The sequence below is a fragment of the Rattus norvegicus genome, chromosome 1 (genome assembly GCF_021556685.1).
Source record: "Rattus norvegicus strain SHRSP/BbbUtx chromosome 1, alternate assembly SHRSP_T2T, whole genome shotgun sequence".
Lineage (NCBI taxonomy): Eukaryota > Metazoa > Chordata > Mammalia > Rodentia > Muridae > Rattus > Rattus norvegicus.
The window spans coordinates 41,547,866-41,571,430 of NC_141534.1; the positions used below are offsets into that span (position 1 = coordinate 41,547,866).

The 23,565-nt window shown below is 45.4% G+C and overlaps 1 protein-coding gene and 1 pseudogene across 17 annotated transcripts in view; both read left to right on the plus strand.

The window, feature by feature from the left end:
* The first annotated feature begins 1,813 nt into the window (after positions 1–1,813).
* Nid2-ps6 (nidogen 2, pseudogene 6) lies at positions 1,814–14,658 on the plus strand (annotated as a pseudogene). Its single transcript, XR_015645091.1, has 4 exons — positions 1,814–2,101; positions 2,856–3,162; positions 8,352–8,582; positions 13,795–14,658. The product of XR_015645091.1 is annotated as a nidogen 2, pseudogene 6 (transcript).
* Positions 14,659–19,278: 4,620 nt separating this feature from the next.
* Positions 19,279–23,565, plus strand: part of LOC120100087 (uncharacterized) — a 72,925-nt gene continuing 68,638 nt past the window's right edge. For all 16 annotated transcript variants that reach the window (XR_015645076.1, XR_015645078.1, XR_015645088.1 and 13 more), the window contains exon 1: positions 19,279–19,481. The gene's annotated coding sequence lies outside the window, so the exon portion shown is untranslated. The remainder of the gene's footprint in view (positions 19,482–23,565) is intronic.

A 23,565-nucleotide genomic window follows, 5' to 3' on the forward strand; every position in this document is an offset into this window, starting at 1 on the left:
TACGTCTCTTGGCAGAGTTTGGTTCTTGCTGGCTGGTGACCAGAGGATCTCTGGAGCTCTTTACTATGTGTTGCCCTCCTAATGCAGTATATGGCTTCTTCAGAACCAGTGGAGATATGGTGTTGACTGGCAAGCCAGAAAGGCCATTGAAGTGAATTCTGATCACTATGGCCCCATTCTGTTGGTCAGAATTCACAAGCAAGCCTATCCTTCTCAGGTTGGCAGGGGTGGGTTGTTGGAGAGTAGGAGTGCATGGGAGGATGGGGGTTTAGACAAGAAAGAGAACACTAGGAAATCAAGCTGTGGGGATTCCATCTTGGATTTTGGTTTGCCTCTAATTTGTAGGCTAGACCTCCAGTCAATGTTAGAGCTATTGTTATGCTGGATGGAGGGATGCTGAGCCAGAGGCAGAATGTATGGTGGGTGGAAGAGTAAATAAGGTGACTTTGGACAAGTCAAATCGCCTCCTGCCTCTGAGACATCATTTTGTCCTCAGCAAAATGTAAATACTTGGTCACAGGGGGGCAAATGAGAAAAAAAAGTGCAAGCTTCAGTTTGTTTTCAGAGGGAGAAAACATAGCTCTCTCCAGCTTGTGGGGACAAACTGCTCTGGGCCTTTTCTGTTGTGTTGATTCGGAGCCTATCAGTCTGGTATTTTCAAGGATTTTAGTATTTGGCCCCTTGGGGCCAAATAGTAAAGAAATATATTAAATAACATAAAAATAATTAAGAATTACATGGCTGGGATAAACACAACGAGAAAGCTGGTTTTGGGAGTCCTTTAAAGTATCTCTAAGGCTTTTTTAAAAACTACCTTTACTTCTATGGAGCCCGTGGGTGGGGGGTGGGCCTAGCTGAGAGAAAACTGGCTGTATGTGGGAAATTTCACGCTCCTGATAATAAAATGGTAATAAAATCTCATCTGGCTCCCGAGGCTTAGAGCAGAGGGGATGTTTATGGTGGAGGGGGTTCCCCAACACAGGTGCAGCTGCTTTCCAAGTTGTGAGGTTTTCCAGGCCTACAGGGCAGCTGGGGTTATGGACTCTGTGGCCTCCTGCTAGTGTAGTTCCTTTACTCCCAGGCTTTGGGAGAAAACACTCAGTTGTCCCGCCCTGGCGCCAGGCAGCTTCACTCCAGGCTCCAATTGAATGGTGTCACACAAAGTGGGATCCACAGTCTGCGCTGGGGTGGTTTGCCCCAGGGAAGGTAAACAGCTGGGGAGGACATTTCGGAGGGTGGCAGTGTCCTCCCAAAGGTTAGCCAGTGATTGGGGATAGAACTTGGGAGTCAGCCTTTCACAAAGCCATGCTTCTCAGCAGGAAATGAGGGTGGGGCTGAGCAGTCCCGGGATAGAGACGAAGGTCCTTTGAATCTATCAGAGGGCCTGGCCTCTTGCAAGAGGGGTACCCGGGACGCCAGGGCAGGGAGCACACTCCAGTGTGTAATCTCATTACCCTCCCTCGCTCTGCCAACCTAGCGTGCACAGTCGCTTACAGCCTACAGCTGCCCGCGCGCCTAGTGTCCCTCCAGCCCATGAGGTCACCTCCTGCAGAGCCATAACCCATACTGGAAAGTTGTGGGTAGCCCAGGAGTAGTTGGGACAGCCCAGACCGGATCTGGCCAACAGTCTCACCTTCCCGGCTGCTTCACCAATCTACAGCAGTCTTAGAAAACCTAATGAGAACTAGTTTTAGTGGCCGCTGGCAAACTTTCTCAGACTCGCTGATTGGTCAGTGGCCGAGAGCTGTAGCCAATCAGTGCGGTGGTTGGGCCCGCATTGCGGGCCGAAGGTCCGTGTGGGCATCTGGTGGGCACTGTGGCCTGCAGAGACTCAGGGTGTGGAGGGTAGAGCCAGGGAGGAGTGAGCATGTCTTGGGACCTGACAGCCAGGCGGCTGGCACCGCCATCACCGCTATCGCTGCTCCTGGTGCTGGTGCTGGTGCTGCTGTCCAGAGCCGGAGGTCTGCGTCCTGAAGAGCTCTTTCCTTAAGGGGAATCATGGGGAGACAGGCTGCCTCGGGAGGGCGACGATGAAAGCTCCGCGGCTGTGAAGCTAGCAGTACCTCTACACTTCTATGGTGTCCAGTTCAGCAACCTCTACGTAAGTTCAGCTCCCAGAGGTGCGCGGCTTGGTGTGGGGTCGTAGTTTCTTCCCAGGGTGTGGAGCAACTAACCTCCATGTTTAACTGTCATCGCCGCTGGGGACCAGGCTTAGCAGCGGCGCTGCAGCTTCTTGATCCCTACTGTGGAGGAATAAGGATCATTTCAAGGGAGAGCTGGAACCGTCCCCCTCTACTTCGACTTCCCACGCAGGAAGATGAAGTTGAGGCGGCTAGTGCGGTTTGCGTTTAGGGGCGGTGGGAGGCTGTGCATGCAGACATAGGAATCTAATTAAGGACAGGGCGCCCAAGGTGTGCAGGGGTGGAGAAAGATGAGCGGGTTCCAGAGAGGCCGCACCTGTGGGTCGCAGTGCACTTGAGGACTGTCACCAAAGTTGAGTTTGTTACCCTGGATGTGTCTCAACCTGCAAAGAGAAGGGAGTCTTCTTGACTCTATTAGAACTCGGACCGTAGGTGCGTTCGACTGGTGGCTGCCCTTGGGATTGAGCTACCACTGTTTTGCCCTTTTAAAAACGTTTATGTGGGGCGGGATTCACGTGCCACCTCATGCGGGTGAAGAGCAGAGAACAACCAGTTTTTTGTTTTTTTGTTTTTTGTTTTTTGTTTTTTTTTTTTGTTTTCTTTTGTTTTTTTTTATCCCACCTTCTGTCGGGTCCTAAAACTCAAGTCGTCAGATTTGATGGCAGAGTGCCCTTACCTGCTGAACTGTCTCACCGCCCTGTGGTCTTATTGTAGGTGGGCACCAATGGCATCATCTCCACCCAGGACTTACCCAGGGAGACTTAATATGTCGTTGATGATTTTCCTACTGACTTCCTAGCCATCGCCCCATTCCTGGCTGACATCCACTCGAGTCAGAGCAGTGGCCGGATCCTGTATGGAGGACACCTCCTGGGCTGTGCTGTGTCTGGCTGCTTGCTACCTGTGCACAGGCTTCCTGCTGACCAGGTCCAGCTTCCCCACTACCCACTTCTTCCTGGCCACCTGGGAACAAGTGGGCCCCTAGGAGGAGGACAGTCTTGGGGCTGCGTGGTCTAGAGAGGTAAGTGAGGGGTACTCTGCAGCTGAGTAAACAGAAGGGTTGGGCTTGAACCGGAAACTAAGGCATTGGCTAGGAGACATTCATTGAAAAAAATTAAAAATTTGGGAAATTTAAAAAGGAACACTTTTTTTTTTTTTTTTTTGTATGAGCTGGGTGTGGTGTCACTTGCCTTCAATCCCAGCAGAGTCAGAGAGGCAAACAGATCTATGTGAGTTCTAGGCGAGCCTGGTCTACAAAGTGAGTTCCAGGACAGAATACAGAGAAACCCTGTCTTGGAGAAACCAAAAATAACCCGTAGGTTCGTGTGTACATTTCTAGTTATTTCTTTAGCATATTGTTGCCGTTGACAACAGTGGGTCCACAGTGCCCATATTACTGTTTCACTTGCTTGTTCTGCTGTATAGTATGCTCTGGTCAATGTATTTCTGTAACATTTATTACAACCGTATAAAATCTCACCCTTCCTAGTGGTCACTAAGGTTGCTCCCGTGACGTTTTTACTATAATCAATACTATAAAATGCTTTATAAGGTTTTTTTTTATTCGTGTTTGTTTGTTTGTGTGTGTGTGTGTGTGTGTGTGTGTGTGTGTGTGTGTGTGTGTGTGTGTTTATCTTTCTCTGTGTCTGCTTGTGTTGGTAGGGCCAGAAGAGGGCTTGGGCCCCCTGAAGCTGGAGTTGTTACATACAGGCAGTTGTGAACTCCTTGACTGAGAATGGATACAGAGATTTGAGTAGCATGCTGCAAGGACTACAAGGTGCTCCTAACTGCTGAACCACTTCCTCAAAGCCAACACTTTTAATGTGTCAAAACACTGCACAGCCTTAGCTGACATCACAGGAAAGTGAGCAAGCATGCCATGAACTTCTTAGTAAGTTCCTTGTAGCTTTCTCCACATTGCCTTTGTAACAGTTTACATACTTCTGTCTGCAGGAGCCTGCTTTGCGGTCTCCCTGGAGAAAACACCAACTCTGCTCTGGCTTTGGTCTTGGCAACATGTGAAGCGGGTGTGGGTGGGTGAGGGTAAATGGCCTCATTCCTGGTGTAGGTAGAGACAGAGTCCTCTTGTGAAATTCCACCTGGGTGTAAAATGCCATAGACCTGGAGCAAATCTGTGTTTGCTTTAACTCCCCTAGAGCCTCTGAGCTACAGAAGTGATGTCTTCCCTAAGAGATTGCCACTGACACTTGTTCTTGTCACTGACAGTGGCTGTGTTTGTTCTGTGAACTTAAAGGAAGAGACATATTTTCCTAAAGCCTGCACCAGCAGAAATGGAGAAATAAACATTGTTTGAAGCTACAGTTTCTTACTTGACAGGTTAACATCCAGTTTTGTTTACTGACTAGCCTTGTAATGCCTTGGGTTTGACATCTCAATTACAGTTCAACAGAATACCTTCAACTCAAACACTGCCTCCTTGGGGCAGGCCAGCCAGCTAGAGGGCTAGAGAAGACGGTCCCCACTGTTAAGTTTCATTCACTCAGTCATTCATTTATACATTCTTTTTAAAACGTTTATCTAATATCATGTATAACAAGCTTATAGTGGAAAAAAATAAACTTTTCTAATACAAGCAACTGGGTCACCAATTCTAATATTTCTATTTTCTTATGGTCTTTTTTAAAAATTTTTCATTTATGAGTGAGAGTGTGGGTGTGCATGCACATGTGTGCATATGCATGTGGGAACCAGAGGTCAACTTTAAATGTCTTTGCTTGGGAGCCATCTTGTCTTTCTACTCAGGGTCTCTCTGGGACCTGGGGCTCCCCAGTTAGGCTAGGCTTGCTGGCCAGTGAGCCCTAGGGATCTGCTTGTTTTTCTCTCCAGAGCAGAGATTACAAGTGTGCTGCCACGACCTGCTTTTCATCTGGGTGCTGCCATTCAATTCAGGACTTCATGCACGCACAGCAAGCACTACATAGGGTGTGCTGCCTTCCCAGCTTCTCCTGTAATGTTAAAAAACTTTATGTCACAGGGTTAGGGTTAGGAGCTAGGGGGTTAGGGTTAGGAGTAAGGGGTTAGGGTTAGGGTTATATATGCAGAGAGTCATATATATCATATATGATCTCTATCTAAACATAGTCGATATGTTAATTCAGAAACTATTTTTACACAGTTTCCTTATATCGGCACTGAAATAGACATAGACTCTAAGCGGAATGCTCTTACTCTGAAAGGCCTCTCTTACATTTAGTAGGAACACCATTGATAACCTTTTGTTGTGGTAATATGGTAGACTCTCCAGCTAGAGCTTCCTCCTAACCCATCCTGATTCAGGGATTCCATTTGGGTAGGTTTCAGTGAGCAAGCAATTTCTCCAGGATAGAAGGCAGAGCATGTATCAGCCTGTGCACTGGAGGTTAATGTACTAGGGGCATGGCAGGCACAGTGTCTTTCAGAAGAGCAGGGTGTTGGGATCTGATGCAGGAGCACTCAAGGGTAGAGACGTTGTCCCCTCTGAGGACTGCAATTGGTTCCTGGAAGTAGGCAGCCTTGAACAATTTGAAGTTGGGGGAGTCTGACGTTTATGTTGTTCCTTTTGTTTTGCTTTTGATCCCCGCTCCCCCCCCCCGCCATGCATCTCAGGTTGGCCTCAAACCTCATAATGGAGGATGATCTTTTATCTCTGATCCTTGACCTGACTGACCTGTGCTGAGATAGTAGGTGTGCAGCATCACAACCTACCCATTTGAACTGAACCCAGAGTGCAGACTGAGCCACAGTCTTTCTGGTGAACTTAGTTAGTAAGGGTCGAAGGGCAAACTACTTAGACAACTGTTAAATAGTCTGTTTGTTCATACCATCAGACTTCTCTTTAAATTTTTAAAATTGTGTTTATGCATATGGGTCATATGCTTACACACAGTTGCATGCAGTGCTGGTGGAATACCCTGGACCGGATTACCTACAGTTGTGCGCTGTCATGTGAGTGCTGGGAAATGAACATAGGTCCTCTGGGGGAAGAGCCAATGATCTCAACCAGGGAGCCATCCCTCTGCCCCCTCTCCTTACCTTCTTGCAGGACTGTTTTATACTGTCTTCTCTACACAGTCCCACAGGATAAGTACAGTAATTACTGTTTATATCACAGAAGAGAAAATAATTTCCAAATCTGCCTTAAGTGAGGCAAAGTCACCTTAGAAGACATACTTTTCCCCTTTCTTACACTTTTCATGCAAGACCCATTTTCTGTACACGAATCATATAAGTAGTTACAGTAACAATCGTTGCGCTTTTTCTGAAGACATCTAATAAATAAGGTTAGCGTTTTAGTGTTCATTGTGGCTTTGGTGCTAGGACAGTTCTTGGAGCCATATTCAAAGGAAGTGTGAACTGGAGTGAAGTTGCTGTGAAGGATGCTTCTGATGATAACCTCACTTTGAAATTACTGCTCTGCTGCTCCCAAGGAAAATTCAGCTGAATTAGCTAGCCTCTTGCAACAGAAAAAACAAACAAACAAAAACAACATTTAGAGCAGGAAGCATTTACACTGAGGCTCCGGGGTCTTGAGGCTGTGGTGGGTCCCAAGTGTTTTAGTGTTTATTTGACATGAAGGTTACAGACCCAGAGAGATGAGTTTACTACTTAGGATTCTCATTTCATTAGCAATATTTCATTAGAAATGGTCTTTGACAGTTTCCTTTTGGTGTCCGTGCATGCTGTACCTGTATCTGTGTGTGTGCCTGCGCATGTGGGCGCACGTGCAGGCACACACAGACATTCATGCATGGCTCACATTTGTGTGGAGATGCATGTGTGTGCAGACCAGAGAAGAATTTTGAGTGCCATTCCTTAGGCACTCTCCACCTTTTAAAAATTATTTATTTGTTCTGCATATATGTGCATGCTTTGACACTGTGGTAGTTACAGCACAACTTCAGAGTCAGCTCTCTGCTAATCCTCCTTCATGGGGTCTGGGAATTGAACTCTGGTTATCAGGCTTCTGAGGTAAGCGCCTTTAACCTGTTGAGCACTCTATCCAGCTCCCTTTCAAATCATTTTCAGGCACGCCTCCCTCTGACACAGTACTCAGCAGCTAATCTAGGATTGATTGCTGGGTGACAAGGTTCTCGGAGCTGCCTTCCGTCCTGTGGAACTACAGATCTGGGACTGACAGACACCATGACTGTTTTTGTTCAGTGTGTATTCTAGGGATCAAACTCAGGTCCTCATGCTTGAATAGCAACTCCTCACACTGAACCATTTTCCCAGCTCTTCCTTCAATTTTGCAGTTCTGGGACTTGAACACAAGTCCTCATGAAGGTTAGCTAAGTAAGTCCTTCATGAATGAGCAACACCCATAGGCACAGTACATTCTTTCATTACACCTTCCAGGTACTTGTGTAGTCAGGCACAAGGCAGAAAACACTTGCAACAGTGGTCTTGGAAGACACAAGCCCTCAGTCTTCATTTTCTAAGCTGTAGATTGACATGGTAGTGCTGACTTTTTAGGGTTGTCATGAGAATTAACCAAGGCAATGTGTTGTTCCTGCCATGTAATGATCTTGTGGTAGAACTCCTTTATGTAAGGACTTGGTTTTTTTATTTCATGTTATTCTCTCTGTGTGTGTGCATGTATGTGTATGTATATGTTTATGTGCTACATGTGAATATGTATGTCTATGTATTGTGTGTGTACGTAAATAATCTATGTTTATGTTGTATATGAAATTGTGTGTCTGCATGTTCATGATGTGTATGTATGTCTGCATTTGTGCATTATGTGTGTGTTTGTATATGTGTGTGTGATGTGTGTGTCTGTGTATGGTTTATGTGTATGATGTGTGTATGTGCATGATGTGTGTGCTTTTGTGTGTCTGTATGGTGTGTTTATATGCATATGGTGTGTGCAGGTTGTGTGTGAGTGTGTGGTGTTTGTACGGTATTTGCATACTGCATTGAGGCCACTAGTGTGTGCATGATATATATGTGGGGTATGTGTATGGTATGTGTGTAGGACATGTATGGTATGTGGTTTTGTATGATTCATGTGTGCACATGCAGAGATTGGGAGGAGATCCTCCCGGTACCAGTTCTCTCCTTTTACATTGGTTCCTGGAACTGAACTCGGATTTCAAGGCAAGGGATCTGGCCTCTGCCCCCTTGTTGGAATACCTTACCTGTGTTCTGATTTTCTTCTTTTGTTTATTTCTTTGTTTAAGGGTGTCTGCAATTCCTTTTTGTCCACAGCTGAACACTCTCCAAGCCGTTCTGGCATCTGATGAATGTGATTCCTATGCCCTCTTTCTCTATCCTGCCAATGGTCTTCAGTTTTTGGAACTCGCCCCAAAGAATCCTACAGTGTCCAGCTGCAGCTTCCTGCGAAGGTGGCTTCTGCCAAGGGGAAGCAGATGACCTGAAGAGAAAAGCCCTGTATTTCAGCCTGACTAACAGTGAGCAGTCGGTGAAGAATCTCTACCCGTGAGTAATGTGGAGTGTGTGACTGTGCTATGCACTGGAAGGACATTAGTAGGGACACTATATCTAGTGGCCAGAAACCTTTGGTGGCTTCTAAGAAAGGCGCTGGTTCAAAACCAAGAGCTAAGCTGGACCTCTGGAGCTTAAGGCTCTCCAAGATGTAAAAGATTCTTTCTTTTTCCTGCACTATCTGTCAGGCATAGAAACCAGAAGCAGCAGTGATTATATGTTTTTGCAGAACTACTGGGGCTTGCTGTGAAAAACATTGTTCTTGGGGCTACACAAAAATATCCAGTCATAACTAACTGCCTCAGTGGAAGCTTTTCAGGTTAATGATTTCTGGAGAGGAGGCATCATGATTCAGTCTTTCAAACAGGTATTGTTAAGGATTAAATTATGAGTACTATAATGGGGGGAGGTAGATGAGGCTTTTAGTCATCTCAGGTTTCGCCTGGCATCATCACCTGAAATCATGCTGATTGGTTTACCCACACCGTTGCCAGAGACATATCCATTTCTTAGTCTCCCCAGTGGGTTATTCTGCTAGTGCTGCAGTAGGCTATTCTGCAGGTGTCTGTCCAGTTGGTGCTCCTATGAGACTATTGACTTCAGGTGGGCTCTTTTGTCTTTGTATTCTGCAATACCAGCTTAGCCCACAGGAGTTACTTTGTGGCTTCCCATAGTTGCTTCTCAGTCAAACTAAAACTAGATCGTGGGCAGATAGAGTGACAGAGCAAAAATTTGCTGATCACTTTATCTGCAGAGCATTGTGATAAAACACTTGCAGATATTATCTTAATTAAAACTCTCTCAGCTTATAGGCGGTAAGTATAACTATCTTCCCAGTTTTACAAATAGTCTTACTGAATTTATGAAAGGTGCTTATGTCAGAGTTAAGTGGCCAAGCCATAGTCAATACAACTCTGAAGTATGGATACAGGGGTGATCTCTTATGCAGAGTAGATAGGGTGTTTCTTACTTGGATTTCATGTTACCTGGTTGTTTGTATTTTGATTCATTTTATCAGTCACTCAGGGTTACAGCTCATTCTGCCACTCTCCTGCAATTTTGATATTTCTGGAAAGCATCAAAGGAGACAGTGAAGAACCGGAGTGAATGAATGACAGTGTTTGTGTGTGTGTGTCTGTGTGTGTGTGTGTGTGTGTGTGCACGCGCGCGCATGCATGCGCATGCATGTGTGTGAGCACGTGTATGAAGGCCTTTATGGCTCTAGTAGGGAAACACAACTTTCTCCTCACATGTTTTTTGCACACACACACACACAGGCACAGCAGCTTCTTATGGCTATGCAGGTACCAATTCTCATTCTAATACTCTGTGATTCTTGGTCCTTCCCAGATGCTGTTGTTGTCCAGGGGATCTGCCTTTAAAATCATAGTATTTCAAGCACTCAGCCCTATTTCCAAGGGCTCTACATACAAGTGTCCCATCCTGTTCTGTGATCCGTACAGGGTCTTGGTCTCCATCTCACCCGTTGTGTAGTCTAGACTCTAGAACAGACTTAGCAGTTGGCCTCTATCCTTTCTCCTCTAACCTCTTACCCTCTAGCTTAAAGACTCTCTCTCCCCAGGTTGTACCTAGAGCCCCTTGGAAGGAGGGCTGAGTGCTTGAAATACTACGATTTTTATGACACAGGCGTGTGCCAGAAAGAAGAAGCGTGAGACATGACCAGAGTGATTGACAGATTTGGTGTGCCTCACGCTTAATAAAATGAGACAAACTACAGGCAATGGAATAACATAAAATGCAAGTCAGAATTATCCTACCACTACTCTGAGTGACAACTCTGCTACCTCCCCTTTCACTGTGGGTTTTGCTTCCCATTCAGTGTTTCCATACTTAACACTGTCTCCTAGGTTTCTTTCCTCCAGATTCTGTCAGTATCGTTGTCTTAAGGGTTGAAACATTGCATCACACATGCCCAGCATTGAGGACAACATTTGTAAACAAAGTAGCTCAGGATCATGGTCCTAGCTACCTCTGGATACTTTGTTGTATCCCTCCAGAAGAAGAACATTTTCCTAGTCCTGGAATCTCTTCTTCCAAGAGAGGTCATACATTATTCATGTTTGCAGGCCTCTTCTGAAACATATGCATATTCAGGTAGAGAAGAGAGTAGTTCCTGGGAAAGGATTAGTCACAGGCAGGCCAGCATGGCTGTTCTGTTTTGTGATACAGTTTTTCTTTCTAGGAGACAAATTCTATCTGTGAGCATTCAAAATGACCTCAGTGTGGAGGGTAAATTAACTGTTTAGATTCCCCCCAGGCAGTGTGGCAAACGCCAGGATATTGATTTATGTCTCATTAGAAGGCATTTATTTAGCTCCACGCTTGCATGATTTGTATTTTCCTACTCTTTGAAGCTTTGAAGCTGTCCACTTCCAAACTCAAGAGGTTTCCCAGCTGCAATACCCCTGCTGTGGGATGGGCTGGGGCTCCAGGGTCTCTTCTTACTGATTGGTTTCAGTTTTTAAAATTACATTACTGTGTGGGAGTTGGGGGTTGGAGGCAGCTGTTAGGGAGGTGTCTGGGTCGGAATTCAGTTTGTCAGAGTTTGTGCTCTCCCACTACCACGTGGATTCTGGGTATAGCTCTCAGCTTTTGTAGATAAGTGGCTTTCCCTGCTGAGTCATTTTATCAGCCTGGAGTTTTGTCTTCTGTGGTGTGTTTTATTTGCAACCCTAATTTCTATAAGCACCAACTGAGGGCAAGAGTTGAAGCTCTGCTGGTAGAACACTTGCCTTGCTGACACAAAGCCCAGAGTTTTGACCTTGGTGCCACACAAACAGAGTTTAGTATCACAGCTGGTATCCCAGTGTTTGGGAGGTGCAGGCAGGAGGAATAGAAGCTCAAGGTTATCCTCAGCTACATGCGACTGTGTCTCAAAAAAATGAAAAGAAACCTTAGCAATTGAATATAACAAATCACAGAAGGGACGAACACTGACCTGACTTGGGGAGGAGAGGGTTTATTTGGTTTACTGTCCTGGGTCACACAGTGCATTAGAGGAGCCAAGTCAGGAACTAAAACAAGACAGGAACCTAGAAGGAGGCAGGAACTGGAGCAGAAGCCATGGAGGAACATTATTATTGGCTTGGTTCCTCTGTGTTACTCAGACTAATTTCTTACACAACCAGAGATGGTACCCTAGGGTGGTATCACCCATAGTGAACTGCTCTTCCTCCCACCAATCATTAACCAAGAAAACGCCCCTCCCCCAGACTTGCCTTCAGGCCTGTGTGATTGAGGCAGTCTCTTCTCAGGTCTGCATCAGAGTGACAAAATCCAGCCAGTACAGTAGAGTATCATGAATACACTTGGGTAGAGGTAGTGGCTAGTGGACAGTGCACAGAATGAGAGAGAGAAAGAGAACTGAAGAGAACCTCAACTCTCTTCATTATTGCAGTAGAAACCTAGACTAGAATGATGAATACTTGCCCCAGTGAACAAAGATCTCGTTATATGATTCAGTGGATCTTAATACTTCTCTTTAGCCATTCCCTCTTATTCTTGATTGTGGACTTTTGAGGAAATTACATAATCTGGGAGAATTTGAGCTTTGGTCTTTCATGCAAACACAGGATTGATATCGTTGGCTAGGTCCCGCTTTCCAGAGTCTTTTTTTTCCTCCCTCTTTATTAAATTGGGTATTTTTTATTTACATTTCAACTGTTATTCCCTTTCCTGGTTTCCAGGCCAACATCCCCCTAACATCTTTCCACTCCCACTGTATATGGGTGTTCCCCTCCCATCCTCCCCCATTACCACCCTCCCCGCAACAATCACGTTCACTGGAGGTTCAGTCTTGGCAGGATGAAGGGATTCCCCTTCCACTGGTGCCCTTACTAGACTATTCATTGTTACCTATGCAGTTGGAGCCCAGGGTCAGTCTTTGGGTAGTGACTTAGTCACCTGAAGCTCTGGTTGGTTGGCATTTTTGTTCATATGGGGTCTCAACCCCCTTCAAGCTCTTTCAGTCCTTTCTCTGATTCCTTCTATGGGGAGGTCCCGTTCTAGGTTCAGTGGTTTGCTGCTGGCATTCACCTATGTATTTGCCATATTCTGGCTGAGTCTCTCAGGAGAGATCTACATCCAGTTCCTGTCAGCCTGCACTTCTTTGTTTCATCCATCTTATCTAGTTCGGTGGGTGTATATATATGGGCCACATGTGGGGCAGGCTCTGAATGGGTGTTCCTTCAGCCTTCCAGAGCCTTCCTAACCCGAGCTTTCTCTTAGGGTTAGGAGTCGTCTTACGCATGGCTGTCCTCTTCACAGCAAGCATACCATTGACACTGAGATAGTATGTGACTGAGCTGGAAAAGTAGTGCCACATCCCAGCAGAAGATCTTGAGTTTCAGGATAGCTGGGACTGTCTGGTGAGACTCCTCTGAGAAAAGAGATTCTTGGGAACTAAGAGGGGTTCATGGTCTACTCTACAGAGAAAATGAAGATCTGTTCCCAAATACTGAGCCTCATTTTGACTAATACATTTGTATCTCACCCAAGTTGAACTTTTGCTCAAAAATTGTTTTAGACTTGGTCATTAAAAGTACTCATAGATCTATCATCCTCTGTCATTAATACATTAGTCCATGTGAATCACAGTACACAGAGATGTTTGGAAGACAAAGTTTCTTGTTAGCATGAAATTCTTGCCCTGACTTTGCCAACTTTTGGCTGTATGATCTGAAGATTAGCTAACCTCTCAAAACCAACTTTTTCCTCACTAAGATCTAGCACAGCTACCACCCCTATCTTGCAGAGCCCAGTGAAGACTGATAAGCACCGGTGTAGGCACGGCTTGTAGAAATCAGTACTATTTAAGTGTTTTAGGAATTGTAAGCCTAAGTAAGCTTGAGTCTGATTTAAGTTTTCATTCACGTAGAGAAAGCATAAAATATTCTTGCATTCCATGTTTGCTCTCAAGACAGCCAGGTTTTGACAGAATATTTGATTTGGGCTTCTGGAGCAGACATATAACCTGATGACTTAGTGTTCCATACACAATGCCAGACAAAAGGCAGCTCATAACAAAGTTCCTGTATGGTATTTATCTCAGTTACTTAGAAGCTTTGCTTCTGTTTGACATAGCAGGCAAAGTTTGACTTTGATCGTTAAAGTCTTTTGATTTCAAAATAAATTCTGAAGGAGGATGAATGGACTGGTTATAATCCACTCTTTCCTCTGTTCTTAGACTAAGCAACCTGGGGATTCCTGGGGTGTGGGCTTTTCACATCAGCAGCAGGCTGGCCCTGGACAATGTCTGTCCAGCTAAGGTCAGAGGTGACCATTCCACAGTCTGCTCCTCAGTGCTGGAGCACTCTTTCAACAGTGCTGGAGCACTCGTTCAACCATGCTGCAGCCCTGGAGATCTATACTGAGGACAGTTTCAATTATTACAATGAGAATGGAGAGGATGTACACTACCCACCAATTGAACCAGGGGAGGCCCTGGAAGGCCACAGCAGAATGGATGTATTGATGTGTCTTTCAAATCAAAGGCTAATCCGAGCTGTGTGGATGTTGGCACCCTGTCTCCAGATTCTGATCACGCTTCTCCTTTGCCACACCCAGCCCCTGGTAACTGGCCATCCTACCTGGAAACAGAATCGGCATCTTTGGTCCATCAAATCAAACAGGGGCCACCTGTGGGAGAGGTAGAGGTCCTGGATTTCAAGGACCCAGCATTGCTTTTGGATCCAATGGGCACCAGAACCCCAGCTCCTCCACAGGCAGATGCAGCTTTCCTAACTCCAGGCAGGAAAGACCTTGGGAACAGAAACACCCAGTCCTATCTAGTGCCTTCAGAGCCAGATGTTCCCGTCGCTCCTTTGTAAGGAGAAATCCTTCCTAATTACCCCGAGTCTAGTCACATGCCACCCCTGAGTGGAGGGAGGTATATGGTAGGACTGGAGGACCACGTGAGTTCTACAGCTCAAGGCAAGTGCATTGAAAAACTGGGCATTTGAGGTTTTGTTTAAAGAAAATATAGCAGAGTGGACAAACTAGACATGGTCATTTACCTGGGCCCATCCCTGTACCGGGCAGGCTGGGACAGGCTGGGGCAGGCTAGGGCAAGCTAGGGCAGGCTAGGGCAGCCTGGAGCAGGCGGGGGCAGGCTGGGGCAGGCTGCGACAGAAAGATTGTCTAGGTTCAAGAGTGGCCTGGGCCATATAGAGAATTCTATGCCAGCCTGGATTATGCAGCCAGCTCTCCTCCCAAGTGTAATGAAAAATTTTGGTTTGCAAGTTCAGAGAAGGTGAGCCATGTTGAGGCTTCATAGGCATTGCAGGATGGAGGGTACAGCCATTTAGCTTTGACTGTGGTAGTTACCTGTGCAGGCTTAGGCAAACATGCTGAAGAGCCTTAGGGAGAGAACATGGTGTAGACACCTGTGTCTGCTATTACTTCTGGTTCTTGTCCCCACAACTGTGGCCTTCACCTCCCCTGAACCACCTTATCCTGGTTCTGTGACTCACTAGCACTAAAGGTAGCAGGAAGAAGGCAGGGGAATGCCCAGAGGGAACAACTTTTCATCCACCCTGATGGACTGGGAAACTGGACCTAGATTCATCCTCCCCCACACCTTTCTCCCCCTCTCCCTGCTCAATGATCTCTGCAAGGAGGACGTGGTCACACCTCTCTCCACAGCATTTCAACTTCACAGTTTTTCTGTCAGTGTTTTGACAAAAACATTAACCTAGCAAAGAGGACCTTCTGGTCCTGGTGGGACATTTTCTGCAGGTTCAGGAGTTGTTTGGAGAAATAGTTCAGGAGGGAAGAAAACACTTTGTGTTTAACAGAGTATAGAGTAATAGTTAGGGTAGGAGCGTTGTTGTCAAGTTTGAATCTTGGCCATGCTAAGGCAACTTATTTTACCCCCAAGTCTCTGATTTTCATTTATAAACGTATTGCCAGGATTTGTTGTTAGTATATGTTATGTTTTGAGTGCCTGCATTAGTCGGTTCCTTAGAAGACAATTATGGCCATCGTTACTAATCTTTAGAGGATTTAAAACATATCAAACTGGAGGATGGGGTGGGGGAGGGGGAGAGAGTGAACAGCTGGGCTGGAAAACAGAGAAACTGAAAACAGAAAGTCTCATTAAAAAGCTTTTGCCTCAATGGTTGGAACTGGAAAATATCATCCTGAGTGAGCTAACCCAATCACAGAAAGACATACATGGTATGCACTCATTGATAAGTGGCTATTAGCCCAAATGCTTGAATTACCCTAGATCCCTAGAACAAACGAAACTCAAGACGGATGATCAAAATGTGAATGCTTCACTCCTTCTTTAAATGAGGAAAAAGAATACCCTTGGCAGGGAAGGGAGAGGCAAAGATTAAAACAGAGACTGAAGGAACACCCATTCAGAGCCTGCCCCACATGTGGCCCATACATATACAGCCACCCAATTAGACAAGATGGATGAAGCAAAGAAGTGCAGACGGACAGGAGCCGGATGTAGATCTCTCCTGAGAGACACAGCCAGAATGCAGCAAATACAGAGGCGAATGCCAGCAGCAAACCACTGAACTGAGAATAGGTCCCCCGTTGAAGGAATCAGAGAAAGAACTGGAAGAACTTGAAGGGGCTCGAGACCCCAAAAGTACAACAATGTCAAGCAACCAGAGCTTCCAGGGACTAAGCCACTACCCTAAGACTATACATGGACTGACCCTGGACTCTGACCCCATAGGTAGCAATGAATATCCTAGTAAGAGCACCAGTGGAAGGGGAAGCCCTGGGTCCTGCTAAGACTGAACCCCCAGTGAACTAGACTATGGGGGGAGGGCGGCAATGGGGGGAGGGTTGGGAGGGGAACACCCATAAGGAAGGGGAGGGGGGAGGGGGATTTTGCCCGGAAACCGGGAAAGGGAATAACACTTGAAATGTATATAAGAAATACTCAAGTTAATTAAAAAAAAAAAAAAAACTAAAAAAAAAACTTTAAAAAAAAAAAAAAAGCTTTTGCCTCCTGGCTCCTTTTCTCCTTGATGAAGTTTGATGAGCATTTGTTCTTGTAAAGCCAAAGGCGTGGATTTCTTTTAACGGTTCTAGAACTTTCAAATTCTAACAATCTCCAAAAATATTCAGTGTGAGTTCTTTCTATCTAAAGAGATTTAAAGGCAGGAATCAAATTTTCCTCAAAGGGATTTTGTGTTACAGATGTGTTTCTGAGTGGCCTTTTGTTGGGGTATGTATTTTCCTGGCCCAGGAAGAGCACACAGTTATTGGAAAATAGGTCTGTATACAGTTGTCTGAAACCTGAAGAGCAGGCTATGGCCCAGCACAAAACTGTAAACTGATCTAAAACCTTCAGAGAGTTTTCTTTTGCAACTCGGTCATGGTTCTTGAAGGGTGAACTTTGTAGATGACAATGTGTCACAGTGTCAAAGGTTGTGTGTGGCTGTTTAAGAGCTCAGAAAAGCCTGAAATGGAACCAGTCACTGGGAACTGAGGGTAACAGCATAACCCAGGAGGGACATGATCTGTGGTATTTAATCAGCTGCCAAATGTAGTCAATGCTGACATCTGAATGCTAGAATGTTTATGAAAAAGACGTTCAGGGGGAGATTGTCCAACTGGAAGCTTTTAAGTCTTAGAGGAGAAAAATTCTTTTAAATTTTATTTAAAAAATATTTATGTGTGTTCATGTGTGGGAAAGCCTAGCACTTAAGAAAGAATGTTTAGTGAGCTGTGTGAAGCATAGAAACATGTAATTGTTATTATTTATGTTGAGAGGAAACACTGGTGTCCTGGAGGTTTATCTGGCAGCTGTGGGCTTACTCTGGGCAGCTGTTGACATCGGGCTGAGACCTTCTAGTACCAGCTAAAGGTAGGAAATCCGCGCTTCTGGTAGTGGATGGACTTGAGTTCCCCACAGCTCTGTTGTGTAGTTTGAAGACAGATGCTGTTTGAACCTTATTTTCTGAATAGAGAGCACCCTTCCCAATAAATTTTAACTTCCCCTTGAAGCATATAGGATTGGATTTGCTGAGTCAGGGAATTAGGATTTTGTTGAAGGCTCAGAAAATTTCTCTTCTTTTTAATATTGTTTTCATTAGGGTGTGTGTGTGTGTCTGTGTTTGTGTGTGTGTGTCTGTGCTCGCCTGCCTGCCTGTGTATATGTATTGAAAAGAAAATTATACGAATTCTAGGTTTAGAAATATAAAATTAAAAGAGTTAGCCCCAAAAGCCACAAACTCAGGGCTAAGCCCTGCCGCCAGGAATAGCAGGCCATAAAGATAAAGAAAAGGAATGCAAAAACCAGCTCAAGCTATCAGCTTACTCAGAGTCATACTTTAACCAGATGTCCTCCAGACCCTGATAAGCCCCTACTTGTGCTTTTCAGCCATTGTGTCCTGCAGAGAGCACTCCAAGAAACTGGGCAGCCCAAGCCTAACCAGAGGTGTTTCAAATACAAATGCTCCATCAATTTTGACAAACTTTTAAAAATAATGAGGACCTGAAGACCCTACCCTTCTCCTGATTTAGTAGCTCTGTTCCAGGAACCAGGGGACCATAAAACCTTCTGGCGTCCCCTTATCTCCTGGAGCCATAAAACAATCCTGTAACTTGTGGTGCATTCCCCTTTGACATCCCCCATCCCCTGGTGCTCACAGCCTCTGCCTTTAAATACTCTTTTTCCCAGCCTCTCGGGGTCGACACCTCTGTCTCCTGCGTGGGATATGTGTCGGCCCGGAGATCTCTGTAATAGGTCTCCGTAATAAACCTCGCCTTTGCTTATTACATCCAAAATGGTCTCTCTGTGTCTGGGGTCCGCGATTTCCCAAGACTTGAGTAAGGGTCTCTCTGCGTGGGATCTTTCAGTATATGTGTTGTTTCCGCCCCATGGGAATAGGAATAGGAGGGGTGCTCTGAAGTGGCACCCAGGGCAGCTTATGCAGCATGATGGTATAGACAGGTTCCATGCTGCTACCCTGAGCAGTGTTTCTTTGTCCTGAGAGCTGGCTGCAGCCCTGCTCATATTGGGAGCTTTCAATTCCAGGCTGCAGTAGGTTTTTGGTTGTCACAGCAGAGAGTATCTGCATTCTCACCGCCAGGGAGGTGGGCTCCATTTGCAGAGAGAGAGATTCATGGGGAAAGACTGCAGTGCATTTGTTAGTCTCAGTAGACTGAGCAGCTGTGAACTTTCCCTTCACTAAGGCCATCCCTAACTCAAGCCTCAGGAACTGTTCCCTACAGCTTTTACTCTGGACTGAGCTCACCCTCCCTGTTGCCTGCCCTGATCCTCAGCTTCCACCTGGTTCCCAGCAGCTACACAAACAGACCAGTTCTTTTAGTATGGGGCAGGGATTTTGTTGCAGCTTTCAACCTGGAGTAGCAAGCGCTGCTGAGGTGCTGGGGTCCTCGCAGCTGGGAGAACTGAAGTAGAGGAGGAAGGTGCGGCCCAAGGTCGCAAGCTCTGGGCCAGGGTGTGGTGGTCTCACAGGTGGCCATTTCTGAGCATCATTTCCGCTGCTGTTTCTCACCCCCTGGCTTCTGATACTCACAGGCCACTTCTGACATTCCCATAGCGACGCAGGATGGGGAGGGGCCTGTGGGCAGCAAGGAGACACACCACCCAATCTGGATCAGGCGACCCAAGTGTGTCTGTTAGCCCCACCTCCGCCCTCTCCCCCATTTCCCACCCCCAGACTGCGGCCAAGCTGCTAAAGTGGTTCTAGCTGTTGGCGGGGTCCTGCAGCTGTGATAGGCTCCTCCTCTCCGGCCCCTCCTCCCCACCCACTTCTCAGGCCCTCCTGGGATAACTGTCCTCCTCTGGGGCCCTGCACCTGCTCCCAGCCATGGTGGCCAGCCTCACTGCTCTCCTCGTTTACCTCGTTTTCTCCTTGGCCATCCTGGTCTAGACAGGTAAGGTGAGTGAGGGCTGGGGCACCCGGGGACCCTGCCCTGGTGCCTGGGGGTCGCTCTGTGCATGAGAGGCTTTGTCTCTATCTGGCTGGCCTGAGGTGTGGGGTCGGGGTAGGAATAGGGAGACCTGGTTGCTCTGGGCGTAGGGCTGAGGGTCTAAGATTTTCTGGAACTGAACCAACTCTGCATTGAAGATGAGGGATGGGACCTTCTTAGGGCTGGTATGAAAACACTAGGATGTTAAAATCCTAGCCAAGTATCAGTGATAACAGCTGTCCCCAGCAGTTTACCTTGGGAAAAACCTTGGAAAAAGCAGTCATTTTGAAAATTGGCCTTGAGGCCACCTGCAGCAAAAGCATCTGGAGAGCTTCCCAGGAGACTTTCTGGCCACTTTCATCGGGAACTCGGAGGGTTAGTAGAGAGACAAAGGGAAATTAGGGTGGGGGCAACTTGTACTTCTTAACAGCATCCTACGTGCTTTTTGTGTCTGTCCCTACACTTCTAGAGACTTTGGTCATATTCTGTGGAGGAGGTGGACACAGAAATTGTGCTGAATCAAGGGAACACGTTTCTTTCACCTTGTCCAACTCAATTTGTAGACCATGCCTCGGTGGCATTACCTGGGGTCTGAGGTTAGAAATGCAGCAGTTCTGAGTTATTGAGACAGATTCAGTGATTTATTTAGCTAGTAATCAGATCCCCAGAATTTTCAGGCACATTCAAGTCTGAGTAGTGTCCTCTTATGATAAATACAATCTGTGATTCATAATAGCATCTTAAGCCTGGACCAGCAGAGTCTTCTTTCATTTATTATGTCCCATCTCCACATCAGGAGGGGAAAAATAGCTTCAAGAAAACACTGCAATTGTAGTTGATTCAAAGCAGCATTATGCTTTGAGCTTTCTAAAACTGAAGGCAAACCCGACCAGTGAGAAACATAGGTTTAGGCAAACCAAACTTGGCCTTAGCACTGACTTCTAGCAAGGTTTATGTCCCATATAAGGAACACTGGGAAAGAGAACTCCTTACCCAGGTCATTATGATAAATGAATGAATGAATGAATGAATGAATGAATGAATGAATACAGAAATGGTTTTCCTAAGGCAACTCTGCTGGTGTTGGTACAAGAACCTTTCAGTGAGCTACAGAGAAATGGCCAGTCTGGGTTCTGAGTTGTAGGAACTGATGCTGCAGAGGGTGAAGACAGCCAACACTTGTGTCTCTGCAATGACAATATGGTAGAGGAAGAAACCCAGCACAAACATCAGATCTATGTCATGGACTGCTATGGAGGGAAGAAAGCAAACAATCACAGGGATAAAGAGTGGCTTATGATTTTAGTCTCCCTTTGGGGATAAAATTTTTATTGTCTAGTGGCCTTTTGTAGAGAAAAGTATCCAGTAGCCCACCTTGAGGTTTGTGTCCCACGCACTGCGGGAGATGACTGAGACTGTAAATGTCAATAGTTTTTCATTGCTGAGTTGAAACACGAAGCCCTGTGCATGGTAGATAATTGCATCTTATAGCATGGAGGTTTTGAAACTAGACTGAATGCCCTTAGCTTTTCCTGCTTTGAAGTGAGAGAGATGGGAGAAGCTGGTAGAGGCGAAGTCATACAGTGATTAATTGGCGGCTAGGGTTTGCTCCCAGGATTCTATGACTCCACAGTCACCATCTTAAAACACGTGGCATAATTCATTTAGACCTGGAGGTTGCCCCACTTCTAACCTTCTGTGGCTTTCTGAAAACGAGTTTTCTAAACCCGTTCAATCAGTTCATAAAATGACTAATATTAGCAAAAGACGTCTCTGGTTCAGGAATGTGTCCATCTTAGATCAAGTACTACTCCCTGCGTGTTTTTGTGCCCATCATATTTCTTCCATCCTTGTTTGCTTGCTTCCTTTTTTTAAAAGACAGAGTCTCAAATTTGCTCTGTGTTCAAAGCTGGCCTTGAACTCTTGATCCTCCTGCCTCTGCTTCCTGAGACCTAGGCTTACATTCCTGATTCTCTTGCCTCTCCCACCTGAGACTTGGAGTTACACTTACGTGCCACCATGTCTGACATGCATCTTGGTTTGAATCAGCACTACAATTGTTTAGGTTAGATAATCCTCACTTCCAAGTAAGGGGACTGTGGCTACACATCAGAAAGAATAGCAGGGTTCAACCAGATAAGAACGCCGCTCTGTAACACTTTGTTTTGTTTCGTGTGACCTAAGAATACTGAACCAGAAGTATCTTTGCTTTAAAGGTCGGGACCTAATTTTTCTGTAGTGGGGTCCAGGGAGCTCTGCCCCAGTGTCCCTTTATTCTTGTTCCTGGTCCTCACTAATGGGTTGTACCTGAACAACCCTAGAAGGCATGCAAAAGGTTCCAGAAGCACTTTGGAACTCCTGGAGGGTTCCAAAGTCCCTCCAGGCGCTAGGAAGTAGCAACACATTTTAGCTCTCAAAAGTTGAAAGGGTGATTAAAATGTAACTCTATAGAGACAAAGGGGAGTTAATGGTAATGTGTTCTACTGCTTCTGAAACATCTTTTGACGACAGGTGCATCACACACATGTATGCCACATACCAACCTGGGAAGGTTACCATAGTTATCTGCTCTGACACTCACCGTACATAGTGACTTGTTTCAAACTGCTTTGCAATTCTATCTCGCCATAGTCAGGACCATCCAGTCAGATAGACAGCTCTCAATGGACAAACTACAAATGGCTAATAAATATTTGAGGAAATGTTCAATATCCTAGGTCTTTGGGGAAATGCAAATTAAAAATGCTTGAGCTTAGAATGGTTTTGATGAGGATGGGGTGGGGGCGGCTTACTCAACATTGGTGCAGCCACGGTGGAAATTAGTATGCGGTTCCTCAAAATCTGTGAATAGAACTCCCATATGATTCAGCTTCACCACTCCTGTGCATATACCTAAAGGAGCTTAGGTCAACAGACCATGAAGATAGCTGTGCACCATGTTTGTGATCATTCCCAATAGCTAGGGAATGGAATCAGTCTAGACGCCCATCAGTTGACAGGTAGCTAATGACAATGTGGTACATAAATGTACATAATAAAGTTTTGAGACGATTATCATTATCATTATTTTTATTATTATTTTACTATTGGGGTATATATGTCTAGCCACACTGTAGGGTACACATGGAAGTCAAAGGACAGGTTTCTTTATTTGATTGTCTTCGTCCACCCTACAGGTCCCAGGGATCAAACTCAGGTTATCAGGCTTGATGGCAAGTGACTCTACCTACTGAACCATTTTACCAGCCTCACAATGGATTTCATTCATCTGTGAACAAAAAAAGTTATATTCCTTGCTGGAAAATGGGTAGAACTGAATATAATCATGGATAGAAGTGAATATGATCATGTTAAGTAAAATACGTCACCCAAAAAAACAAATACCCATGTTTTTCCTCTCATGTGCTAAGTCTATATGTGTATCCATGTATATATTTATATTTATAAGACATGAAGATAAAGCCGAACTGTTGAGAAGAGGTAAGGGAATAGTAATGTGGCAAGAAAAGGAGGAGGTTAATAGGGAAAAGATAAATAGAACCTTTTTCTCAGATGTGAAATCAGAAGGAGACTAAGTAGTGGATAATGGGGACGGTGAGCATGAGTGAAGTATGAAATGTCATAATGAAGCCCACTACTTTATACGTTAATGTTAAAAACAAAATAAAAGAACTGGTCAGTAACAGTAGGACTGTTGGTCCTACATAAGCAACGTGTAGCTCTAAAGGCTTTAGCAACCTTTTGGGGACGTTACTATTCATTTCTTCAGTAATCCATGGGGATGATGGCCCTTTTCTCCTGGTGTGGCAGTTATCAGGATTAAATAAATGTGTCTAAAGTGCTTAGCAAAGGATCTGCCTTCCAATAGCCCCTTTCAGATTAGTACTTATTAATCTTACTTCTTCGATGTTACCAGCAACATTTTAATAAATACACTTTGCAAATCCTGACAGTGTTGTTTACATGAAATGGTCAGAGATCTCACACCTATACAAACAAAAAGGGGGAAGGGGATGATGGCAAGTGACAGCTTAAAGGGCAAAGGCTT